The sequence below is a fragment of the Chelonia mydas genome, chromosome 18, assembly GCF_015237465.2.
Source record: "Chelonia mydas isolate rCheMyd1 chromosome 18, rCheMyd1.pri.v2, whole genome shotgun sequence".
Classification (NCBI taxonomy): Eukaryota; Metazoa; Chordata; order Testudines; family Cheloniidae; genus Chelonia; species Chelonia mydas.
In genome coordinates this window covers 742,508-764,888 of record NC_051258.2, presented here as the reverse complement: position 1 = coordinate 764,888, position 22,381 = coordinate 742,508, and the positions used below count along the sequence as shown (strand labels likewise).

General features: G+C 50.9%; 1 protein-coding gene across 3 annotated transcripts in view; it reads left to right on the top strand.

The window, feature by feature from the left end:
• ECE1 (endothelin converting enzyme 1) overlaps positions 1–22,381 on the top strand; it is a 110,823-nt gene that overhangs the window by 25,736 nt on the left and 62,706 nt on the right. The gene's annotated exons all lie outside the window — the stretch shown is intronic.

The window sequence follows — 22,381 nt, the reverse complement described above, 5'->3', positions numbered from 1 at the left end:
CCTTCTGGCCTTAAAGTCTATGCGTCAGAGCACTAAAAATATCAGTGTAGCCACTGCGGCAGGGAAGGATATAGCCCGAGGAAGTACCTCGGGTGCAGGGTCATACTAGCCTATGCTGCCACCCGTAACACTGCAGCTGCACTTCTGTTTTTAGTGCATTGATCAAAGCTAGCAAGTTTATGTGTACCTGAGTTGAAATGACATCTCCAGCTCAAAGTGCAGATATCCTTACAGTGTGCTCTTTCCCCATTGCCTTCATGGGGAACTTTCCTCAAGCTCCTCTGCAGAGTTGTTATTGCTTGAAGTTTTGGGGTTAATTTGAACACAAATGCCAGCGGGCATTAATCAAAACCAGAAAAAGACAGAGATGATTCAACAAACACGGTGCAGACTTGACACCACCCAGTTTCATGCAGCTGTACCTTTGCTGCAAATGGGGCCTTTTGTTTTTGCTTCAGCAGAATGGGCGGCTCTCAGTCGCTTCTTCGACAGCCATAAAAAGGCACATACTTACAGACCTCATCTCAAACCTACTCGTCCAGAGGATAACTCCTGCAGCAACACAATGCTGGGCATTGGTTCGATGCTGAAAGAGGCCAGAGAATCGCCTACGATGCCAACTTTCTACTCGCACAAAACCGAACACCCTTGCCCCGCCCGCTGCCCTGCCCCTCCTCCAAAGCTCTGTCCCTACTCACTCCATCCCTCCTCCCTCTGTCACTCGCTCACTTTCACTGGGCTGGCTCAGGAGGATGCAGTGGAGGCTGAGGGGTCCAGCTAAGGGTGCAGGCTTTAGAGTGGGGCTGGGCTGAGACCAAGAGGTCCGGAGGGCAGGAAGAGGATCAGGGCTGGGGCAGGGGTTTTAGATGTGAGGGCTCTGACTAGGGATGCTGCCTCTGGGGTGGGGTTGGAGATTAGGGGTTTGGGGTGCAGGAGGGTGCTCCGGTTTGGGATTGAGGCATTTGGAGGGTGGGAGGTGGATCACAGCAGGGGATTGGGACACGGGATGGGATCGGGGTGCAGACTCTGGGTGGCACTTGCCGTTGCTTCTGGGAACTTCTTGAGCTATGTCCCCCCTCCAGCTCCTATGTGGAGGCACAGCCAAGCAGCTCTGCGCGCTGCCCCATCCACAGATGCCGCCCCCGCAGCTCCCATTGGCGGTTCCCGGCCAATCAGAGCTGTAGGAGCCAGAGAGGAGACATGCCGCTGCTTCCAGGAGCTGCGTGGAGCCACAGCAGGTAGGGAGCCTCACTTAACCCCACTGCGCTGCTGACTGGACTTTCAGCGGCTCAGTCAGCAGTGCTGACCGAAGCCACACGGGTCCCTTTTCGACTAGGTGTTCCGGTCAAAAACCAGACATCTGGCAACCCTAGGATCACCTATGAATTGCCACTACTTTCTGTATCCACTTGGGTTATTTTTGGAAGGCTCTGGTCCATGCACTGAGCATCAAGGCCCCCCTGAGCTTGCAGTCTGAGCCTGACGGTGCATGGCTACTGGCAGAAATGTTAGCCAATGTTTGGGCTTGAAGAGTTTGTCTGGGCAAATAAATCTGTTACAGTGAGGTTGGGATTGTCAGAAGTGCTCACTATTGCCCTAGCTCTTCTTCCCCTATGTGAACATTCGCATTGATTTCAATGGGAGCAGAGGCGGTCCAGCGCTGAGTACTCCCCACCTATGATATCCAAGTTGTTTGGCCCATCCCTGATCCCTGTCGGAAAGTAGAAGTGGAAGGGATGCGGCACCAAGCTTTGGGGAAAGGGAGAGCCCCTTCTGTGACACGTGGGAGTTCACCTGGTTGATGGATGGAAAGGTATGTCCAGGAGCCACACTTGAGCAGTCTGGGTTGCTGAGTGTTTGCCTGTTACCCAGAACTGGTGATCATCTCACTGGCCTTCAACCTGCCAGGCAGTGCGCTCAATGCCTTCACTTGGAAGTTGCTTGTCAAATTTGATTCCACTCGCCCATCTGCAATCCATGAAATAGTTTCCACAGCTTCTGGGTCACAGGCTAGTTCAGCCATTGATGTAAATGAAACTGCTGCATGTGTGCCCTGTAAGGCGCAGCCTGCAGCTATTGCACTGGTCACTGAAGTCTGTGATGCCTGATGTTTAGTAACTGACCAGGAGACTGACCACTGTACCTGCAGTCATTTGCAAATACATCAGGTGCTTAAATCTCCCTTGCTAACGGCATGAAACGGCTTGTTGGCAGGATTGACCAGCGACTAAATCCTGCCGTTGATTTTCTTTTTTTAAACCTCATTTTTATTGATTGGTTTTACATGCATGTGTGTCTGCAAATTCAATAACATTAATGCACTCATGTTGCTGCTGAACTCTGCATATGTGAGTTATTTTATTGGATGCAGAAGATCAATAGGAAGAGAAAATAAATTAGAAGTCTTTTTTATTTTTTAAAGTTAAGCAGTTCAGTTGTAACCAAACCTTAAGTCTTTAATCGTCTTTTGTGTTGCCATAAGACACATGAGAGCCTTGCTGCTAGAACTCTCAGCAAGGAGAGATCTTGAGTAAAACCATTAAAGTCCTGCATGTTTAATACTTGAAGAAGCAGAGCTCTAGGAAGGCGGTATTGCCTAATGACTAGTGCACTAGCCTAGAACTCGGGAAACCTTAGTTTCTACTCCACTAGCCTGCTATGTGTTGAACAACTCAGATAGCATCTCTGTGCTTCAGTTTCCCAATCTGTAATGTGCGATAATGCTACTGATGTCTTTTGTAAAGGGCTTTGAGACCTACTGATTAAAAAGCATAATGTAAAAATAGCAGTATAACTAAGGCTAAGATTGTCATGGATATTTTTAGTAAAAGTCATGGACAAGTCACAGGCTTCCATGATTTTTTCTTTATTGCCAGTGACTTGTCTGTGACTTTTACTAAAAATATGTGTGACAAAATGGGGAGCTGCAGAGTCCCCAAACCTCTGGCAGGTGGGCAGCTGTGGGGCCCCTGCTCGTAGCTCCGGGGGCCCCACCAACCATGGGAGCTCGCAGCTCCAGGGTTCCCCACAGCCTGTGGTGGCTGGGAGCTCTGGGGTCTATTCATAGCTCAGAGCTCCAGGGGCCCCGCTGCCCATGGCAGCCTGGAGCTGCAGGGTACCCCCACCGGAAGCTCTGGGATCCCCCCGCCACCTGCAGTGGCTTGGAGTTCTGGGCGAGAGAGGGAGTCCCTGCAGCTCCCAACTGTCACAGGCTGAAGTCATGAAGGTCTCTGGAAATCATGGATTCCGTGAGTTCTGTGATCTCCGTGACAATCGTAGCCTTAAGTATAACTATTATTGTGTTAGTCCTGGCTCCACTGAGGCTGGTGTGATTTGACATCACAGGATTTGAGAAAGGTTCATTTATGTTTATAGACTAAGCTTGTTAATTTAATTTAATAGAGAACAGGATGTTGTAGAAAGTTTTGTGGTATTATCTACATGTTGTTGCATTTTGGTAGATTATTTTCTCCCTGGAGATATAACATACAATGTTCTTCAGCTAGCGATGGAGTGTATTACCTAGTGTATTCAAACAGCAAGGACTCTGCTCAACATGTATTTCAACTTGACATGGAAGACGTAGCTGGGCTCCATCTGGACTCGCACTACAGTAAATCATCCTTGTCCGCCTTGCCCTGTAGTTGCCTGGAGGATGGGAAGCTGCAGTCCTCTTTGTACTGTGTATGTGGCACCCCTGCTTTCACAGAACAGAAGGAACTTTGTCAGCTTGTGATGGAGCTCATCTCTTCAGTGTCAGGAATGCAAGGGGTCAGTTGTCAAACCAGCTGTTTGTTTCCTCACCTTTCTACTGCCAGTCAAACTAAATGAATTATATATTTAGATTCTGAAATAAAACAGTTGCTGACAGCTGCTGTTGCAGCTTGTTTCTGAGTTGGTGGCTCAGAAATACAATTACCTAGTTTGTTTAAATTCAAGTCCCCGGGAGGCAAATTTTTAAAGAAAATGGCCCAAGGTTTGGAGGAAATAATACCTGCACGCTTCCTGCGACTGAACACCCACCTCCCATGGTTGTGCATTGCACAAGGGTACCTAATTGGCCATTTGCATATGAAGTCATCTGGCATGGCTTGTGGGGAGAAATACATATACAAATATAGGCACGCAATAGCATGCATGCCTCTGGCTAATTAAAAACAGGTCTCTGATGTCTTTCATTATCTGGAAGTATTGTCCCAATTATTAATTGTGCAATTGTGTAGCTGAACAGGAGCCAAAAGATGCAGGGTACAAAGGAATAATAATAATATGTAACAAAGCAGAATCCAGAGCCAAGAATGCTAATTATTTTGTAGGCTGGTTATGAAAGCTCACTTGTAGGAGTCGCAAGTAGGCCCAGCGGTGTGACGGCAGCACATCCCTCCCCGGCGCTGTTCGCTGCACGACCCTTCGACCAGCATAATTCCTTCTGTCCCTTGCGACAGCCGCTGACAGGGCTAGTTTGAATTAATGGATGACAAATATCCACTCACCTTTCCACTTCAGAGAACTTGAGGCGGGGAGCTGGCAAAGTCCCCAGGTAGCTGGCTGGCTGAGGAAATGATTCACAGATCCCAAGCGCCAACAGGACAGAGAGTTGGTGCCACTTCAGCTGTATCTTCCACTGGAAATTCGCGGAGGAGTCACAGAGTATTAGTGATCAAGACCTCAGTGGGGCAGATTCTCTTTCCTTTTTTATGATCTTTAGTTGCCTAGCTCTCTTCTCTGCATCATGTATGTTCTATCTGTATCTGTATCTCTCTTCCTCTATCCCCATGCACCCATCTGCCTATCCACCCAAACTCCAATTTCTATATTTCCTTGCTCAGGCTTCAGAATTTTAAAAATTCTGCAGTCACAGATAATTCCTGTTTTGCAGCCATGACATCTGTGTGTAGTGAGACGAACAGGAGACGTGTCAACCATTCTGGAGGATCCTAAACCACGTCGCTTGCTGTCGTAGATCCAGGCCAGAAAGGATCTTTATGATCATCTAATCCAGAGACTCTCAAACTGTGGGTCGGGACATTTTAATGGGGTCGCCAGGGTTGGTGTTAGACTTGCTGGGTTCCAGGGCCTAAGCCAAAGCCTGAGCCCCACCACTTGGGGCCAGGACCCAAGCCCCAGGGCCCAAGCCCGAAGCGTGAGCCCCACCACCCAGGGCTGGGGCTGAAGTTCAAGCCCCAGGGCTTCAGCCCTGGGTGGCAGGGCTCATGCTTCAGCTTCAGCCCTAAGTGGTGGGGTTCAGCTTGCAGCCCCCCTGCCTGTGGCTAAAGCCCTTGGGTTGCAGCTTTGGTTCCCCTGTTGGGCCATCTGGGGTGGTGGGGCTTGAACTTTGGTTTCCGTCCCCTGCCTAAAATATCAGGGCCTAGGCAGGCTCATGCTTCAGTCCCTCATCCTGGGGTCGTGTAGTAATTTTTGTTGTCAGAAGCGGTCGTGGTGCAATGAAGTTTGAGAACCACATCTGAGCTGTTGTCCAGAGAGCTGAGATGCTGCATCCTCTAGTGACGTGTGTGCTCTAAAGGGGAAAGGGTTCTTACTCTGAACTTGCCCATCTTTAGAAGTTGGAACTTGCAGGGAGGTTAACTTGGGGAGCTCACTTGTCTATTGAGATTCCATTCTGTAACCCCGGCTCCCCTGAGTCAGCATTTCTCTTGTCAATAATTCACAGCCTAGGAATGAGGATGGCAGGTTTGTGAGGGACAGAGGTAAATTGAGGGATGCTGCTGGGGATGAGGCAGATGAGAGGAGTGGCAGTATACATAGCAGGATCTATCAAGTGGGGACCAGATAATCAGTGAGAAGTGTTTGAGGATCCTAGAATCATAGCGTTTAAGGTCAGAGGGTACTGCCAGATAATCCAGTCTGAGTTCCTGTATGTCACAGGCCACCACCACTGTCTGCCACCTGCCCACTAAACCCAAAGATCAAAGCCCCTACTTCCACTGCTGCTCCAGAGCGGAAAAGGAAAGAGGAATTGAATCTCTTCCCCCAGAATAAAGCCCTCAAATGCCCTCTGCCCAGCTCCCAGTCCCTTTAACTCCCTCCCGAGGACTTGGACTATGCAGTTGTGTTGCCAGTACAAAAATCCCCAGCACGTTGAAAATATAGTGGCAATCTAAAACTGATCTAATATAAAATGAATAAATGACAAAGGAGGGAGAAAGGACTGTAGTACTGATTGTACAAGACCTGGGGCAGAGGGCAGTGCTGTTACAGGAGTGCTCGAAAGCTGTGTTAGTGGATAAGGACCCAGTAGAACACGTATCTTAGTCCCTGGCTTTTGTAGGACTGATCACTGCTACATCATTCAGGGGTTTCTGCTGCATTACTTGTGATGTACTGCGAAGGATGTAGGGACCCTTACTTAGAACGAGAAGTTAGCTCCTGCCGAAGAGGTTTCCCTCCTTTTTACTACAGTAGCATCTGAGGGACGCAAACAAGACCCCATTTTGCTGGCTGCTGCAGAAACAGCCCTTGTCCTGACAGTTTACAATCTAAATTGGCAAGACACACACAGGATGGGAGAGGACGCCACGTGTCCAAGATCACCCAGGAAGTCAGTGGCTGAGCTGGGACCAGCACCCAGGTTCCTCAACTCTAGGTCCCATGCCCTAGCCATTAGACTACACTGTCTGCCATCTTAAGCCTGAGTAAACCTGCCTGTCTGGAAAGGAGCAGCCAGTGCTCTTCAAAACTCTGCTTGGAGAGGTGCTTCTAGTCCTTTTCCCTCTCCACCCCCAGTCTGGCGTCTGTCCTCATTGGCTAAGTGGGTTTTGGTATGGCTTAGCTTTGGATGGGAGACCTATATTGGTGTTGGAAATGGAAATAAAATGCATGTTGTTCTTCTATTCAGATCAGACTGTGAATGTCCTTTGGAAACTGACCATACAGTCTGGCCCAATGATCAGAGGCGAAGAGGTTAACTGTGTTTATGCCATATCATAATTAGGCCTTATGTGTGCATTGAGATCCTGCACTGTATTGGCTATATTGTTTCAGTCTCCCTCCAGACTCAGAAGTGCAGTGATATACTGGACATGCGGAAGGGATTCTGCAACACGGAACACAGAACTTAGCTTTCATTTCATTTGCTTCCATGCAATATATCCTGGAGCACACAGCAAGTCTACAGGAAACTGGCCCCGAGACTCAAAATCTTTGGAATGTGTGGGTTTTCAGCACACGTAGATTTCAATTGTCACTCCTCAAGAATTCTGAAATAGAGGTTCCTGCTATTGTGTTGCCTGGCTGAGGGGATGTAACCAGTTGCTGAGTCAGAGTCTATCTACACAAGCAAAGCTACTGTCTTCGGGGCCTGCCTGCTAACAGAGTCTGGACTTACGTTGTTGATAGAACCAAAACATGATGCATACAGGTGTGTGTGTGTGTGTGTGTGTTAACAGATTTAATAATTTTATTAAGACGGTGTTAAAAAAATGGTACAGAGTTTAAGCGTAGAAGTTTCTGGTTATCAGGGAATAAGGTACAGATTATCAAGGGGTGCAAAAGTTCAGTTTAGGATCAGATGGTGTAAGGAATAAATAATCTGCAATCTCGCCGATTGGGGGTAAAAGGTTAACCGGTCAAAGTACAGACATTGAAATATGAGGGTATGTTGTTCATATAATGGCTAGGTACAGGTGTGGAGTATAATGAGTGGATACGATGATGGGGATGGATTTACCCTCATTTGGTGGGATTTAATGTTCAGTGAGTTTATGGTTTCAGTTAGAATCATAGAATCATAAAATAACAGGGTTGGAAGGGACCTCAGGAGGTCATCTAGTCCAACCCCCTGCTCAAAGCAGGACTGATCCCCGACTAAATCATCCCAGCCAGTGCTTTGTCAATCCTGACCTTAAAAACTTCTAAGGAAGGAGATTCCACCACCTCCCTAGGTAATGCATTCCAGTGTTTCACCACCCTCCTAGTGAAAAAGTTTTTCCTAATATCCAACCTAAATCTCCCCCGCTGCAACTTGAGACCATTACTCCTTGTTCTGTCATCTGCTACCACTGAGAACAGTCTAGAGCCATGCTCTTTGGAACCCCCTTTCAGGTATTTGAAAGCAGCTATCAAATCCCCCCTCATTCTTCTCTTCTGCAGACTAAACAATCCCAGTTCCCTCAGCCTCTCCTCATAAGTCATGTGTTCCATTCCCCTAATAATTTATGTTGCCCTCCGCTGGACTTTTTCCAATTTTTCCACATCCTTCTTGTAGTGTGGGGCCCAAAACCAGACACAGTACTCCAGATGAGGCCTCACTAATGTCGAATAGAGGGGAACGATCACATCCCTCAATCTGCTGGCAATGCCCCTACTTATACATCCCAAAATGCCATTGGCCTTCTTGGCAACAAGGGCACACTGTTGGCTCATATCCAACTTCTCATCCACTGTAACCCATACGTCCTTTTCTGCAGAACTGCTGCTGAGCCATTCGGTCCCTAGTCTGTAGCGGTGCATTGGATTCTTCCGTCCTAAGTGCAGGACTCTGCACTTGTCCTTGTTGAACCTCATCAGATTTCTTTTGACCCAATCCTCTTATTTGTCTGGGGCCCTCTGTATCCTATCCCTACCCTCCAGCGTATCTACCACTCCTCCCAGTTTAGTGTCATCTGCAAACTTGCTGAGGGTGCAATCCACACCATCCTCCAGATCATTTATGAAGATATTGAACAAAACCGGCCCCAGGACCGACCCATGGGGCACTCCACTTGATACCGGCTGCCAACTAGACATGGAGCCATTGATCACTACCCGTTGAGGCCGACAATCTAGCCAGCTTTCTATCCACCTTATAGTCCATTCATCCAGGCCATACTTCTTTAACTTGCTGGCAAGAATACTGTGGGAGACCATGTCAAAGGCTTTGCTAAATTCAAGGAACAACACGTCCACTGCTTTCCCTTCATCCACAGAGCCAGTTATCTCGTCATAGAAGGCAATTAGATTAGTCAGGCATGACTTGCCCTTGGTGAATCCATGCTGACTGTTCCTGATCACTTTCCTCTCCTCTAAGTGCTTCAGAATTGATTCCTTGAGGACCTGCTCCATGATTTTTCCAGGGACTAAGGTGAGGCTGACTGGCCTGTAGTTCCCAGGATCCTCCTCCTCTTTTTTAAAGATGGGCACTACATTAGCCTTTTTCCAGTCATCTGGGACCTCCCCCGCTCGCCATGAGTTTTCAAAGATAATGGCCAATGCCTCTGCAATCACATCCGCCAACTCCTTTAGCACTCTCGGATGCAACACATCCGGCCCCATGGACTTGTGCTCGTCCAGCTTTTCTAAATAGTCCCAAATCACTTTTCTCCACAGAGGGCTGGTCACCTTCTCTCCATGCAGTTCTGCCCAGTGCAGTAGTCTGGGAGCTGACCTTGTTCGTGAAGACAGAGGCAAAAAAAGCATTGAGTACATTAGCTTTTTCCACATCCTCTATCACTAGGTTGCCTCCCTCATTCAGTCAGGGGCCCACACTTTCCTTGACTTTCTTCTTGTTGCTAACATACCTGAAGAAACCCTTCTTGTTACTCTTAACATCCCTTGCTAGCTGCAACTCCAAGTGTGTTTTGGCTTTCCTGATTTCACTCCTGCATGCCTGAGCAATATTTTTATACTCCTCCCTGGTCATTTGTCCAACCTTCCACTTTTTTGTGTATTTCTTTATGTCAAGCCAGCTGGTTGAGAGGGGTTATTTTGTGGGAAGGTTTCAAGTACACACATGGGAGGGAGGCTCTAGGACATCCCAGCTGGGTAAACTGTGCTGGATCCGCCCAGGTGCTGCACAGAGGTTGCAGGGGTGCCGGAACCGGGGGCAGCAACGGGGCACTGCCTGCCCACTTTTTAACATGGACATACTTTGGGGGGCAAGTGGCCACCCTGCCCCCCAAACTGCAAGCCTGAGGCAGGCACGGAGTGGCACCAGCGAGAGCTGTACTTCGTGGCAGGGGAGCTGACAAGGTGATCTCCCACCCCCGCAAAGCACAGTCCTGCTAGTGGCCCCAGCCTCTTCCCGGTGGCGGGCAGCTCCCCCTTGCCACAAGGCCCGGTCCCTCTCAGTGCCCCTGCCCTGCTCTGCCTCTTCCCTCCAAGGCCCCATCCCCTGGCCAGGCCAGAAGCTGTCGCTGGGCCTCAGTAAGAGCCGCCCAGGGAGCCTGGGCCGCTCTGGGGAACCCTGGACCCTTCACCTGCCCTGGGCAGGACATGGGTTGGGGGCTGTTCTCAGGCAGCCTGGCTAGATGGAGCTAGGAATTATTATTATAACGCAGGCTAAAGAATCCACCCAGTGAGCCCTGCATCAAGCCCAATAACTTGTGGCTGAACTAGGTCCCAGTTCAGGAAGGCATTATAGCACAAGCTTAAATGCATCCTGTTTAAGAGTACTCCACCATGCATCCGATGAAGTGGGCTGTAGCTCACAAAAGCTTATGCTCAAATAAATTGGTTAGTCTCTAAGGTGCCACAAGTCCTCCTGGTCTTTCCACCATGTCGGTGTGCTTTGGTCCCCCTGATGTCAATGGAATTTAAGTGTGGGCCCCACAAAAAAGTGCTTAAGCTCCAAAACCCAAGATTTAGGCACCTAAGTCCCAGTTTTGGCTCCACTGTGATCCACAAAACACCCACCGAGTCCTGTAGGTGCCTAAAGTCACATGGTGCCTGTGTTCCTGCCTCCTTCTGTGCATCCGGACACCATCTCCCACCTGAGCTGCAGGGCAACTCACACAGCAGGGGAAGACAGGCCTTTGACCTCTTAACCTGGGTATGGGGCCCCTTAACCTGGGTATGGGGCCCCATCTAGTAGGGAGCCTCTGCTCAAACTTACATGGTCGGGTCCTTTTGAAAACCCAGCCCAAGCAGGAGGTGGTGCTGGTGCCCACCTCCTAACTTTTATCCCCGTGGTTAGTGCACTTGCCTGGGATGTGGGAGCCTCGGGTTCAGTTCCCCGCTTTGTCTGAGAGAGAGATGGCGTTTGAACAAAGGTCTCCCACTCCTCTCAGGTGCAAGCTCAGAACTACTGGGTTCTGGGATATTCTGCTGTGGGGCTCCCTCACTCTCTCCTGCTGAAGCTGTCCCACTCTGGATAAATAATGAACGAGCAATTGGAACGGGGGCCTGGACCCAGGGTGTCCTGCCCCCTAGGTGGGTGCCCTAGTGACTGACTACAGACCCGTTCTCCCTCTCTCTGGCCCAGTGACTCTTCCACTGTGACTAAATGCTTAACTAATTACTGGGCCAAAGCGAGTGAATGTGAGCCTGACACTGTAGTCCCGTAGTTAGGGTAGCCAGCTGGGAGTTGGAGACCTTGGGTCTAGCCCTATTTCTGAACTTCCTCTCTTTCTGGGAGGGGCAGTGACCAGGGCCATTCCTAGGGGGGTGCAGAGCCTGGGGCAGAAGTGACGAATCCGTCACTTCTGGAACCGACCCTGCTGGGCGGCGGATAAGAGGCTGAGGGAGGCAGTGCTTCTCCAAACATCCAGGTGTGGCCCTGTCCGCACTCTGCCACCCCAGGCAGTGCCGCTAGGCTCCAGGGGGCTGGGCCATGCCGCTGTCCCTTCTGGCACTTGGGGGGTGGGGGTGCGGGCACTAGCCAGCCCTGGGCGGGGGCCAGTGACAGTGGTGGGGGGCCATGGGTTCTGGGACATGCAGAAGGGGCAGGGCTGGGTTCACGCACCACCCATGCACACCAGCCAGTCGTGCTGGCCAGCGGGGCCCAGAGCGGTCGCCCTGATTCGCCGCACCCTAGGGATGGCTCTGGTAGTGACTGCTCTTGGGCTTTGCTCCCCTTTACACCTCACTGACTTCCGGCAAGAAACTGGATTTGCTGCCTCAAGAGGCATTAGCAGCCACAGCCTACTAAGGAATAGGATTGGATGTTCTTCCTCTCCTAGCATTTGAGAAAGTACGGCTCCCAATCTGACCTCGGAGGCATCCATTTGTAGTAAAAGCTCTTTTTCAAAGTCTGATGCTACTAGTACTGGATTACTATAGAGGGCAGTCCTCAGATCTGTAAAGGCTTCTTCAGCTGCGCTGGTCCATTTCACTATGTCTGGGCCTCGGGCTTTTATCAGGTCCGTCAACGGGTATGCTCTGGTAGCAACGTGGGGAATGAATCGCCCTACTATCCCCAGAAAAGCTCTGACCTGTTTCTTCCGTATTGGTCGGGGCCAACTTTGTATTGCTTCTAATTAATTCAGGGATTAATTGGCTTGGAAGAGAGAAGAAACAGGCCCTCTGCTTGAGCTACAGCAGGGTTGGAGGGGTCATATTTGCTTTTTCATCAGTTATGCCAAAGAATTGAAGAGGACATCATGCTTAGATAAATGTAGTGGCTGGAAAAGTGTCGGGGGGAAGGGCAAATTGATGACCAGATCTTCCCATCTCTGACTTTGTCCAATTGTAATTTTCTGGGTAGATGCTCAGGGGAGTCTCACATCAGCCTGAAGATATTTTGGTTGATGGAGTCAACATCGTCTCTCCCAATTTGGCCCCAGCTACAATGGGCCCAACATAACTTCAGTTGCAGAGTGCCCAGCTGGGATGTAATATGCATGGTTAGTGACTGGATCCTGGAGTAAGAGACACAACAATGCACTCCTGGGGACCAAAAGTGGCCACTGATTTTGGATGCCTTGTGTTACGAGGGCTTAATGTAAGCCCCTCTTGGACCCAGCTTTTCAGAGGGGCTGGGAAGCAGCATATCTGATGAAAGCCAACAGGAGCTGTAGGTGCTCAGCACCTCTAGACATAAAGCCTACAGCATCTCCAATTGGGCTCTCAAAAATCAATATCCACAAAATCATTGGGCACTTCTGCGAATTTTGGCTTAAGGCTGGGAGCGTGCTACAGATCATGTCTCATTTGACTTGCACCATCTATGACCGTATGCTCCTCAGGGCAAGGATCCTGAACCAGCCAGAGTCTTCACTGCCCTCACCTTGCATTGTCATTGACATCTGTGCAAAGTGAGGAAATGCTCCCATTCCTATTAGTAATAATAATTGACTTGTATTATGGTAGCACCAAGGAGCCGCAATCGTGGATCAAGACCCCATTGCACTGGGCTTGGTACAAACCCAGAACAAAAAGACAGCCTATGCCCCAAAGAGCTTGCTAGGGGGAGTACTTGGCACAGGTGTGAGAGACTCCTCACGGAGCAGGGAAGCAAAGAGTAGGCCCTATCCAGCTGCAGGGCTGTACCACACTGTTACCCCATAGCTCAGTCGATGGTATGGAACGGTGATATAGCCATGTGGGAGGCTTAGCCTGTTGTAACCAAGTGACAATTCACAGTGAAGATAGGACACTAGGACCCAATTATCATGGCTCAGGAGGGTACAGCTCCTGCCCCCCCCCTCCCCAGGAATAACCCTGTCCCACGAGGCCTCTTTGCCTTTGATCCTATGCTGCCTCCTCAGAAGCCCTGGTTGTAGAGAGCGAGCTGGAGCGAAAAGGAGCAGGATGGGGTGTAACTAGGACATATCGGCCACCCTGACAATTCTCCACCCCTGCAGAGTCCCTCTGAAACAGGAGCACAACTTTTTTTGGCGGGAGGGGGTTGCCGCAGCCTTTGTTGGGGGCCAAACTTGCTCCAGCAGCCCCAGAATAGAAGGCAGTTTGAGCCTCTCCCTTTCTCCCCATCCCAGCACTCACACAGGGATGAATCCAGCCAACCCTGCCTGTTTGCACTACCCAGAGTGGAACAACCCCAAAATACCCTCGTGTCCCCAACCCCCAAGAGGAGAACGGAAGTGACCCCAAGGGCACATGAAAAGGGCTATGACTGTTCAGCATATATTTAATTTCATCATGAAAGTTCCATTGGATCCATCTGATCTAATGGATCCATTCTAGCACATGGCTGACAGGGAATTCCTCCTAGATGTTGAGTGGGTGCTACTTTCCAGACAGCAGCCTATGCAGAGACCATTGTTAATGCTTAACTCCAAGCCCTCCCAAAAGCACAAGGATTCCCTACTATGAAAGAAACAGCCTTTTAGGCTTTAAAAACCCCCGTGATTTCATAGAATCATAGAAGATTAGGGTTGGAAGAGATCTCATGAGGTCATCTAGTGCAACCCCCTGCTCAAAGCAGGACCAACACCAAAAATCAGCCTAGCCAGGGCTTTGTCAAACCGGGCCTTAAAAATCTCTAAGGATGGAGATTCCACCATCTCCCTAGGGAACCCATTCCAGTGCTTCACCACCCTCTTAGTGAAATAATGTTTCCTAATATCCAACCCAGACCTCCCACACTGCAACTTGAGACCATTGCTCCTTGTTCTGCTATCTGTCACCACTGAGAACAGCCGAGCTCCATCCTCTTTTGAACCCCCCTTCAGGTAATTGAAAGCAGCTATCAAATCCCCCCTCACTCTTCTCTTCTGGAGACTAAACAAGCCCAGTTCTCTCAGCCTCTCCTCGTAAGTCATGTGCCCCAGCCCCCTGATCATTTTCGTTGCCCTCCGCTGGACTCTCTCCAATTTATCCACATCCTTTCTGCGGGGGGGGGGGGGGGCGGGGGAGCAGAGGTTCCGACTCCGTGGGTGCTCCAGGGCTAGAGCACCCATGGGGAAAAAAATGGTGGGTGCTAAGCACCTACCAGCAGCCCTCCTATCAGCACCTCCTGCCTGCCAGTGGCTCCTACTGATCAGCATCTCCCCCTGCCTCCCAGCGCTATCGCCTGCCATGGATCAGCTGTTTCACGGCAGGAGGTGCTGGGGGAAGAGGGCAGGAGCGAGGGCACAGCGCACTCAGGGGAGGGGATGGAACTGGGCGGGGGAGAGGCAAGGCGAGGGCAGGAAGAGGAGGGGCAGGGGTGGAAAGAAGCAGGCGGGGGTGGGGCATTGGGGGAAGGGGTGGAATGGGGGCAGGGCCTGGGCAGACCTGGGGAGGGAGCATCCACTGGCAGATTAGAAACTCGGGCTCCTGTGGTGGGGGGGCCCAAAACTGGACGCAATACTCCAGATGTGGCCTCACCAGTGCCGAATAGATGGGGAATAATCACTTCCCTTGATCTGCTGGCAATGCTTATTTCATTCAGATGTAGGGCTTGTATATGCAGGGAAACGTACTGGTGGAACCAAGTGGCATAGCATATAGCTACACTGGTATAGCCGAATAAAAGACACTTTATTCTGGCATAATTACTCATCTTAACTACATAAAAATTCACTTTTATTCCAGAATAGAGTGTCCACGTGGGGTTTGTACTGGCATAGCCATAGTGTTCGAATTATACCACTACAGTTCTTCCAGTCAGTTTCCCCAGAAAGACAAACCCTTAATAATTTTACATACATGCCTCTAATCTCTCTCGTAGTTCCCTATAATTGATTCAGTTCCACCTCAGTAAATAGCTACTGGCAATATATGTATACTGCATCTGGGTTCGAACTTCTCAGCTACAGGCTTGCTAGCTTGTGGTATCTATGTAGGTCATTCCTCACAGCACTACTCATTTCATGCCAACATGCAATTGTCACTCTTGATTAAATGCCAGGAATTTTAGCTACCTGCAAGATCATGATTTGGAAGCAATATTGCAGAAGTGCCTGCTGAGATGGGGCCTGTTGTGCTAAGCACCGTGCCTAAGTATTTTGGCAGTGCCTAGGAGCCCCAGCCGTGGATTGGTACCCCGTTGTGCTAGGCGCTGTATAGACACAGAACAGAGACAGTCCCTGCCTGCAGCGCTTACAGTCTGAACAGACAATGTAGGCTGAGGGTGGGAGACAGAAAGTTTCATTACTACCATTTCACCGATGGGGAACTGGGCCCCAGAGAGACTAAGTGACTTGCCCAAGATCATACAGAGAGCGTGTGGTAGAGACTTGGATCTCCTGAGCCCCGTGTGTTAACCCCAAGAACAGCCTTCCTCTTCCGTCCATAATTTAAGGTCATATCATTATAATTCCAGTGGTTCCTCTGTGGCTACACAAAGACCCAATACTGAAATGGAGCTCTAAGCTATAAAGACAGAGGCAGCCATTTGGGGTCTTTAGCACACAGGGCTGGGAAACCTAGGTCCTAACCCTGGCTTTGACATTGATTTATGACCCCAAACTGCTCGTACGAAATTTGGTGACAAAACCTACCCTGCCTTCAGTGGGAGTGGGCCAGGGCCCCAATCTGTAACCTCCAGCGAGTCACTTAGCCTCCATGCTTCAGTTTCCCTATCTGTAAAACTGGATGAAAGGTAGCATGGAAGAGAAGCACTGTGTCAAAGCTGCCCAGGAGCAAGGTGTCCTGAGCAGAGAGCCCCTTCGAGTCCAGTAACAATTAATTGAAATTCAATTAAAAAATGGCAGCCACAACCAAATAAACAGCTTGCCACATGGTTTAACTGAAGGCCCCAGGCCCCTCCTCTCCTGTCCCAGCTTCACACAGCTCTAGGGTGCCAAGCATCCGATTTTCAACCAACCCTGATGGTTCTGGTGAATCCTGCTGACCGGGCCGTATAAAGTCCGGTTAGCGGCGCAGCGAGGCTAAGGCAGGCTCCCTACCTGCCGTGGCTCTGCGCGGCTCCCAGAAGCAGTGGCATATCCCCACTCCGGCTCCTATGCATAGGGGCAGCCAGGAACTCCGTGCGCTGCCCCTGCCCCAAGCACCAGCTCCTCAGCCTGGAATGTCCTCCTGTACCCCAAACCCCTCATCCCCAGCCCTACCCCAGAGCCTGCACCCCCAGCTGGAGCCCTCACCCCCTTGCACCCCAACCCTGTGCCCCAGCCCATATCCTCCTCCCACCCTCCAGACCCCTCAGTCCCAGCCCGGAGCCCCCTCCAACCCCCCAAACCCCTTGGTCCCAGCCCAGAGCCCCCTCCTGCACCCCAAATCCCCACCCCAGAGCCCACACCCCCAGCCAGACCATCCCCATATCCCAATCCCTTGCCCCAGCCCTGATCCCCCTCCCACCCTCTGAACCCCTTGATCTCAGCCCGGAGTACCCTCCTACACCCCAAGCCCTTCATCCCCAGCCCCACACCAGAACCTGCACCTCTATCTGGAGCCCTCACCCTCCCACACTCCAACCCCCTGCCCCAGCCCTGATCCCCCTCCTGCTCTCCAAACCCCTCAATCCCAGCCAGAGAACCTTCCTGCACCCCAAGCCCCTCATCCCCAACCCCACCCAGAGCCTGCACCCACAATCAGAGCCCTCACACCACCCCGCAGACCAACCCCCTGCTCCAGCCCAGAGCCCCCTCCTGCACGCCAAACCCCTCAATCCCAGCCCAGAGAACCTTCCTGCACCCCAAACCCCTCATCCCCAACCCCACCCAGAGCCTGCACCCGCAGTCAGAGCCCTCACACCACCCTGCAGACCAACCCCCTGCTCCAGCCCAGAGCCCCCTCCTGCACGCCAAACCCCTCAGCCGCAGCCCGGAGCCCCTCCTGCAGCTGTGCTGCTGTAGCCTTTCTACCCTGCGTGGCTTGTCTAGATGATGATGCTCGGAGGTCTAACCTCACTGCCCACTCCTCTTTCGGGTGGGTGTGTCAGGGCAGCAATGCCTCCAAGAGGAAGCAGAGAAGGCCGGCACACTCCATCACACACTGTTTGTTCTAAGTGATTGGCTCACTCCATTTCGGAGACAGTATTTGAATGCTGAAACAGGGAGCAAAGATGTATTCAAGAGTCAGGAGCGTGTAACTGATGCCTTCTGATTCAACTCTGCAATTCAAAGCAGCTAGTTGAGGATTTCCCCTCTATAGCTCCAGTCCTGCAAGCTCTGCCGAGGGCTGACCCCTCTTGACTTCACTGGAGCTCCATAAGAGTCAGCCCTCACAGGCCAGCTTGCAGACTTGGGATCTGTGGCAGCAAGAAGCGCCCACAGTCTAGATGATTCCATCATGCTGTTTGGTGGGTTTGGCCTGCTTGCCCTGAAACATTCTTGTATCGTAAATCAGAAACCTGGAATATCCCCAGCTTCATTTCCAGCTGTGTTTTCCTTTGATCTCTAAACATTTCCCTCCTATACCCTGATTCTAGTAGTATTCACAGGGTTTCAGATGGGTGGATTCAATTAACTTCACAGTTGTAACTGACACAGTTGAAATGTAGGAGTATATTACTTTAGATTGGTATTAGCCAATTCATAAATGTATGTGACCTTGCTGGGGCCTCTGTTTATCAGTGTTTTGAATGCGGAATGCTGTAGGGAGAGCACCAGTCCCTGACTGAGGAATTAAAACCCAGGTGCAGTATCCTGCAGGATATTTCAAGAGGCTAAGTGGCAGCAGCTGCTTGTTAGAAAGAATGAGCAAGGTCAGCTGTGGCAGGGCTTGTGTTTGAATGTTCTGTTTAATATAGAAGGGGAGTGGTTGTGGGACATGTGGAAAGGGAGGAAGAAGTGTTTCAAAACATGACCAGTAGATTGTTGTCAGACTAGATTTCTTGGTTAACCCCTTAGCTGCTAGAGCTGTATCTCAGTAGCACTGTTTGTGCAATTGGCTGTGATTCCTTCCTGCACTGGGGAAATGTATTTCAGTTCCCCAGCCAAGAGGGCTACTCAGTGGTAATAGGGCTTTACAGCCTGAGGAGAGTCTTGGAGTTTGGGTATTTGTGGCATTGCTGCAGCACAAGGCGAGTGGAACAGTGCGCTGGTTTGGCAGTAGGGTTGCCAGCTCTCCCGGTTTCACCAGGAGTCTCCTGGAATCATGCTCTATCTCCCAGAGGCTATTGCAGCCAAACCGGGAGATTTTAGCGTTAACAGTCCAGCAGCACAGGGGGCTAAGGCAGGCTCCCTACTTGCCTTGGCTCCGTGCCGCTCCCAGAAGCTGCTGGCACGTCTCTGCAGCCCCTGGGGGGCAGGGGGTCTCTGTGTGCTGCTTCGCCCTGAGCACCGATTCCATAGCTCCCATTGCAGGGGCATTGCCTGCAGGCAGGGGCAGCGGCGTGCGAAGACCCCTTGGCCCCCTGCCTAGGAGCTGCTGCCAGAGAGATGTGCTGGTTACCTTGGGTGAATCCCAAAAGCAAGTGCCACCCAGCCAGGGCCTGCACCCCTCACCCGCTCCCAACCCCCAGCCCAGAGCCTGCACCCAAACTCCCTCATCCCCTCCTGCACCCAAACTTCCTCCCAGAGCCTGCACCCCAGCCTCCTGCCTGAGCCTGGTGAAAGTGAGTGAGGGTGCAGGGGAGTGAATGATGGAGGGAGGGGGGTTGGAGTGAACGGGGAGGGGTGTCAGGGAAGGGGCGGGGCAGGGGGTGGGACAAGGATATTTGGGTTTGTGCCATTAGACTGTTGGCAACCCTACTTGGCAGTCTAGTGCCAACGCAGCCTGTGTTGCCAGGGCCATGGGTCGAGGGCCGGGAGGGGTCAGTGAGTTCGACTGACCTGTGCCTTACAGCTCCTGAGGCAGCTGGCCAAACGGCAGGTGAAACCATAACAAATTGGAAGGTAGCATTTCACCCTCCTTTGGCCCAAGCAGATGGGATACTTACCTATGGGCAGTGGAGACTCAGGCCTTCTGTGCTGCTGTGGAGCACAATCTCCCCTTCACCATCCGTGCTCTGGGGCCTGAGCAACTTCACCCTGAGTATCTGCGTGGGGGGAAGAGGTGAGAACACTGTAGAGGGAATCAGACTTTCAATTAGACTTGTGTGGAAATACAACCTGGGGTAGTGGGGGCAGGCCAGTGGGGGTTTCAGCCTTGGGGCCTTCTGGAGGGAGCTGGGTTTTTTCTTTGCACCCTCTGAGGCAGATTCCTGATCCTGCTAAGGCCTCTTTTCATGGCTCTGGTGGAGTAAAGGAGCTGGAAACATCTTCCAAGGGGACTCTCCCACTGCCATAGATCTGCCCTTGTTCCAGGCTCTAGCATAAGGGGCACCTTTGGGGAGGCCAAGGGTGAGAAGGAGGCATGGACAGAACACACAGTGCTACAGATATTGTCTGGTTCTTGGGGAAGCAGAGCTAAATTGGAGCAGCCTCAGGGCTGCTCTAACATATGCTGGAGGCTGTGCTGACCTGTAGATAGGCCCACGTAGGAGGAATGCAAAGAAGGCATAAGGCACCCTTTGTCTCCCATGGTTCATGCACTCAGGCCTCTCAGTCATGCCTGGAGCCTGAACAAACCCAAAGACCTCACTCAGGACTCCAGAGTTTTGCATGGTGTCTTGTCGGAGTGAAACCACTGTGCTCTGCCCTTGTGCACAGGGACTCAGTTTCCACAAATTCCTGTGCAGGCTCTAAACCCGAGCTGAGGTTGTGGTGTCCTTACAAGAGATCCCGTCCTAGTCATTCCACATACCCTGTGGTTCATACCCTGATTTCCCACAATAAGCATCCAGTAATAAGTTGCTGGCTTGCCTGCCCCTTGCTTGCTGTGACCTCAGTCAGGATGCATTTCCAGTCCCCTCAAAAGGGGGGGTCAGGCTAGAGATAAACCTGAACTATAAAGCCTAGATACTGAATATGCTCAGATCCAGGGTTTGGGGCTGGACACATTGCTAATTCTGGCAGGGCCAACTTAGAGCCATTCAGAGACTGCAACAGTTTGGAGGCCTCTAAATAGATGTATGGATGGGGACTATATGGGGCAAGAATTTAAATGAGGGAGCCTAGATTAGGGCACCAGGATTTGACCTCTAAAGCTGAAGACAGGGCACACCTTACTGTATTTAGGAAGGCTTGGGGCAAAGGCAGGGGTGGCTTGGCTAGTGGACTGGATGCTGCTTGGGTAGCAGCTAGATTTGGTAGACAACAGTTGCAAACCTTGCCGGGAAGGTAGGCAGTAGTGGTGGAGCTGGAGAAGTTGGGCAGAAGTGGAAGGATTCCCTCCTGGCTGTTTCAGTGGAATCCAGTGCACTGCCCCAGTTTCAGACCCTCTGGGGGTGGTCCCTCAAAGCTGGGATAATCGAGCCAGCTAGGACATCTGGTCACCCTAGGCACAGGTGCAAGCTCCAGGCTGGCATGGCACACTCAGCACGTTTGACTACATGGAAAGGTACAGCATGTGAATGAAATGATTATTTCTTGAAAAAAGAAAAGGAGGACTTGTGGCACCTTAGAGACTAACCAATTTATTTGAGCATGAGCTTTCGTGAGCTACAGCTCACTTCATCGGATGCATACTGTGGAAATTGCAGAAGACATTATATACACAGACACCATGAAACAATACCTCCTCCCACCCCACTCTCCTGCTGGTAATAGCTTATCTAAAGTGATCATCAAGTTGGGCCATTTCCAGCACAAATCCAGGTTTTCTCACCCTCCGCCCCCCCACAGACAAACTCACTCTCTTGTTGGTAATAGCCCATCCAAAGTGACCACTGTCTTCACAATGTGTATGATAATCAAGGTGGGCCATTTCCTGCAGAAATCCAGGTTCTCTCACCCCCTCACCCCCCTCCAAAAACCACACACACAAACTCACTCTCCTGCTGGTAATAGCCTATCCAAAGTGACCACTCTCCTTACAACCTGCATGAAAATCAAAAGTGGGCCATTTCCAGCACAAATCCAGGTTTTCTCACTCCCCCACCCCCATACACACACACACACACACACAAACTCACTCTCCTGCTGGAGGGTGAGAAAACCTGCTGGAGAGTGAGTTTGTGTGTGTGTGGTGGGGGGGGGGGTGAGAAAACCTGGATTTGTGCTGGAAATGGCCCACCTTGATTATCATGCTCATTGTAGGGAGAGTGGTCACTTCGGATGAGCTATTACCAGCAGGAGAGTGAGTGTGTGTGTGTATGGGGGTGGGGGAGTGAGAAAAACCTGGATTTGTGCTGGAAATGGCCCACTTTGATTTTCATGCAGGTTGTAAGGAGAGTGGTCACTTTGGATAGGCTATTACCAGCAGGAGAGTGAGTTTGTGTGTGTGGTTTTTGGAGGGGGGTGAGGGGGTGAAAGAACCTGGATTTCTGCAGGAAATGGCCCACCTTGATTATCATACACATTGTGAAGACAGTGGTCACTTTGGATGGGCTATTACCAACAAGAGAGTGAGTTTGTCTGTGGGGGGGCGGAGGGTGAGAAAACCTGGATTTGTGCTGGAAATGGCCCAACTTGATGATCACTTTAGATAAGCTATTACCAGCAGGAGAGTGGGGTGGGAGGAGGTATTGTTTCATGGTGTCTGTGTATATAATGTCTTCTGCAATTTCCACAGTATGCATCCGATGAAGTGAGCTGTAGCTCACGAAAGCTCATGCTCAAATAAATTGGTTAGTCTCTAAGGTGCCACAAGTCTTTTTGCGAATACAGACTAACACGGCTGTTACTCTGAAACCTGTGATTATTTCTTGGTATATCATTTGGATGAATGATGATGGCTGCAAGAACCATCTGCTTCTCTGACCATCCCCTCTGCCTGTCCCTTGTTCTCCTCACTGGAGAGTAGCCCTGGTGTGTTAGATAAGCAGGAGGGATAAGGCAGG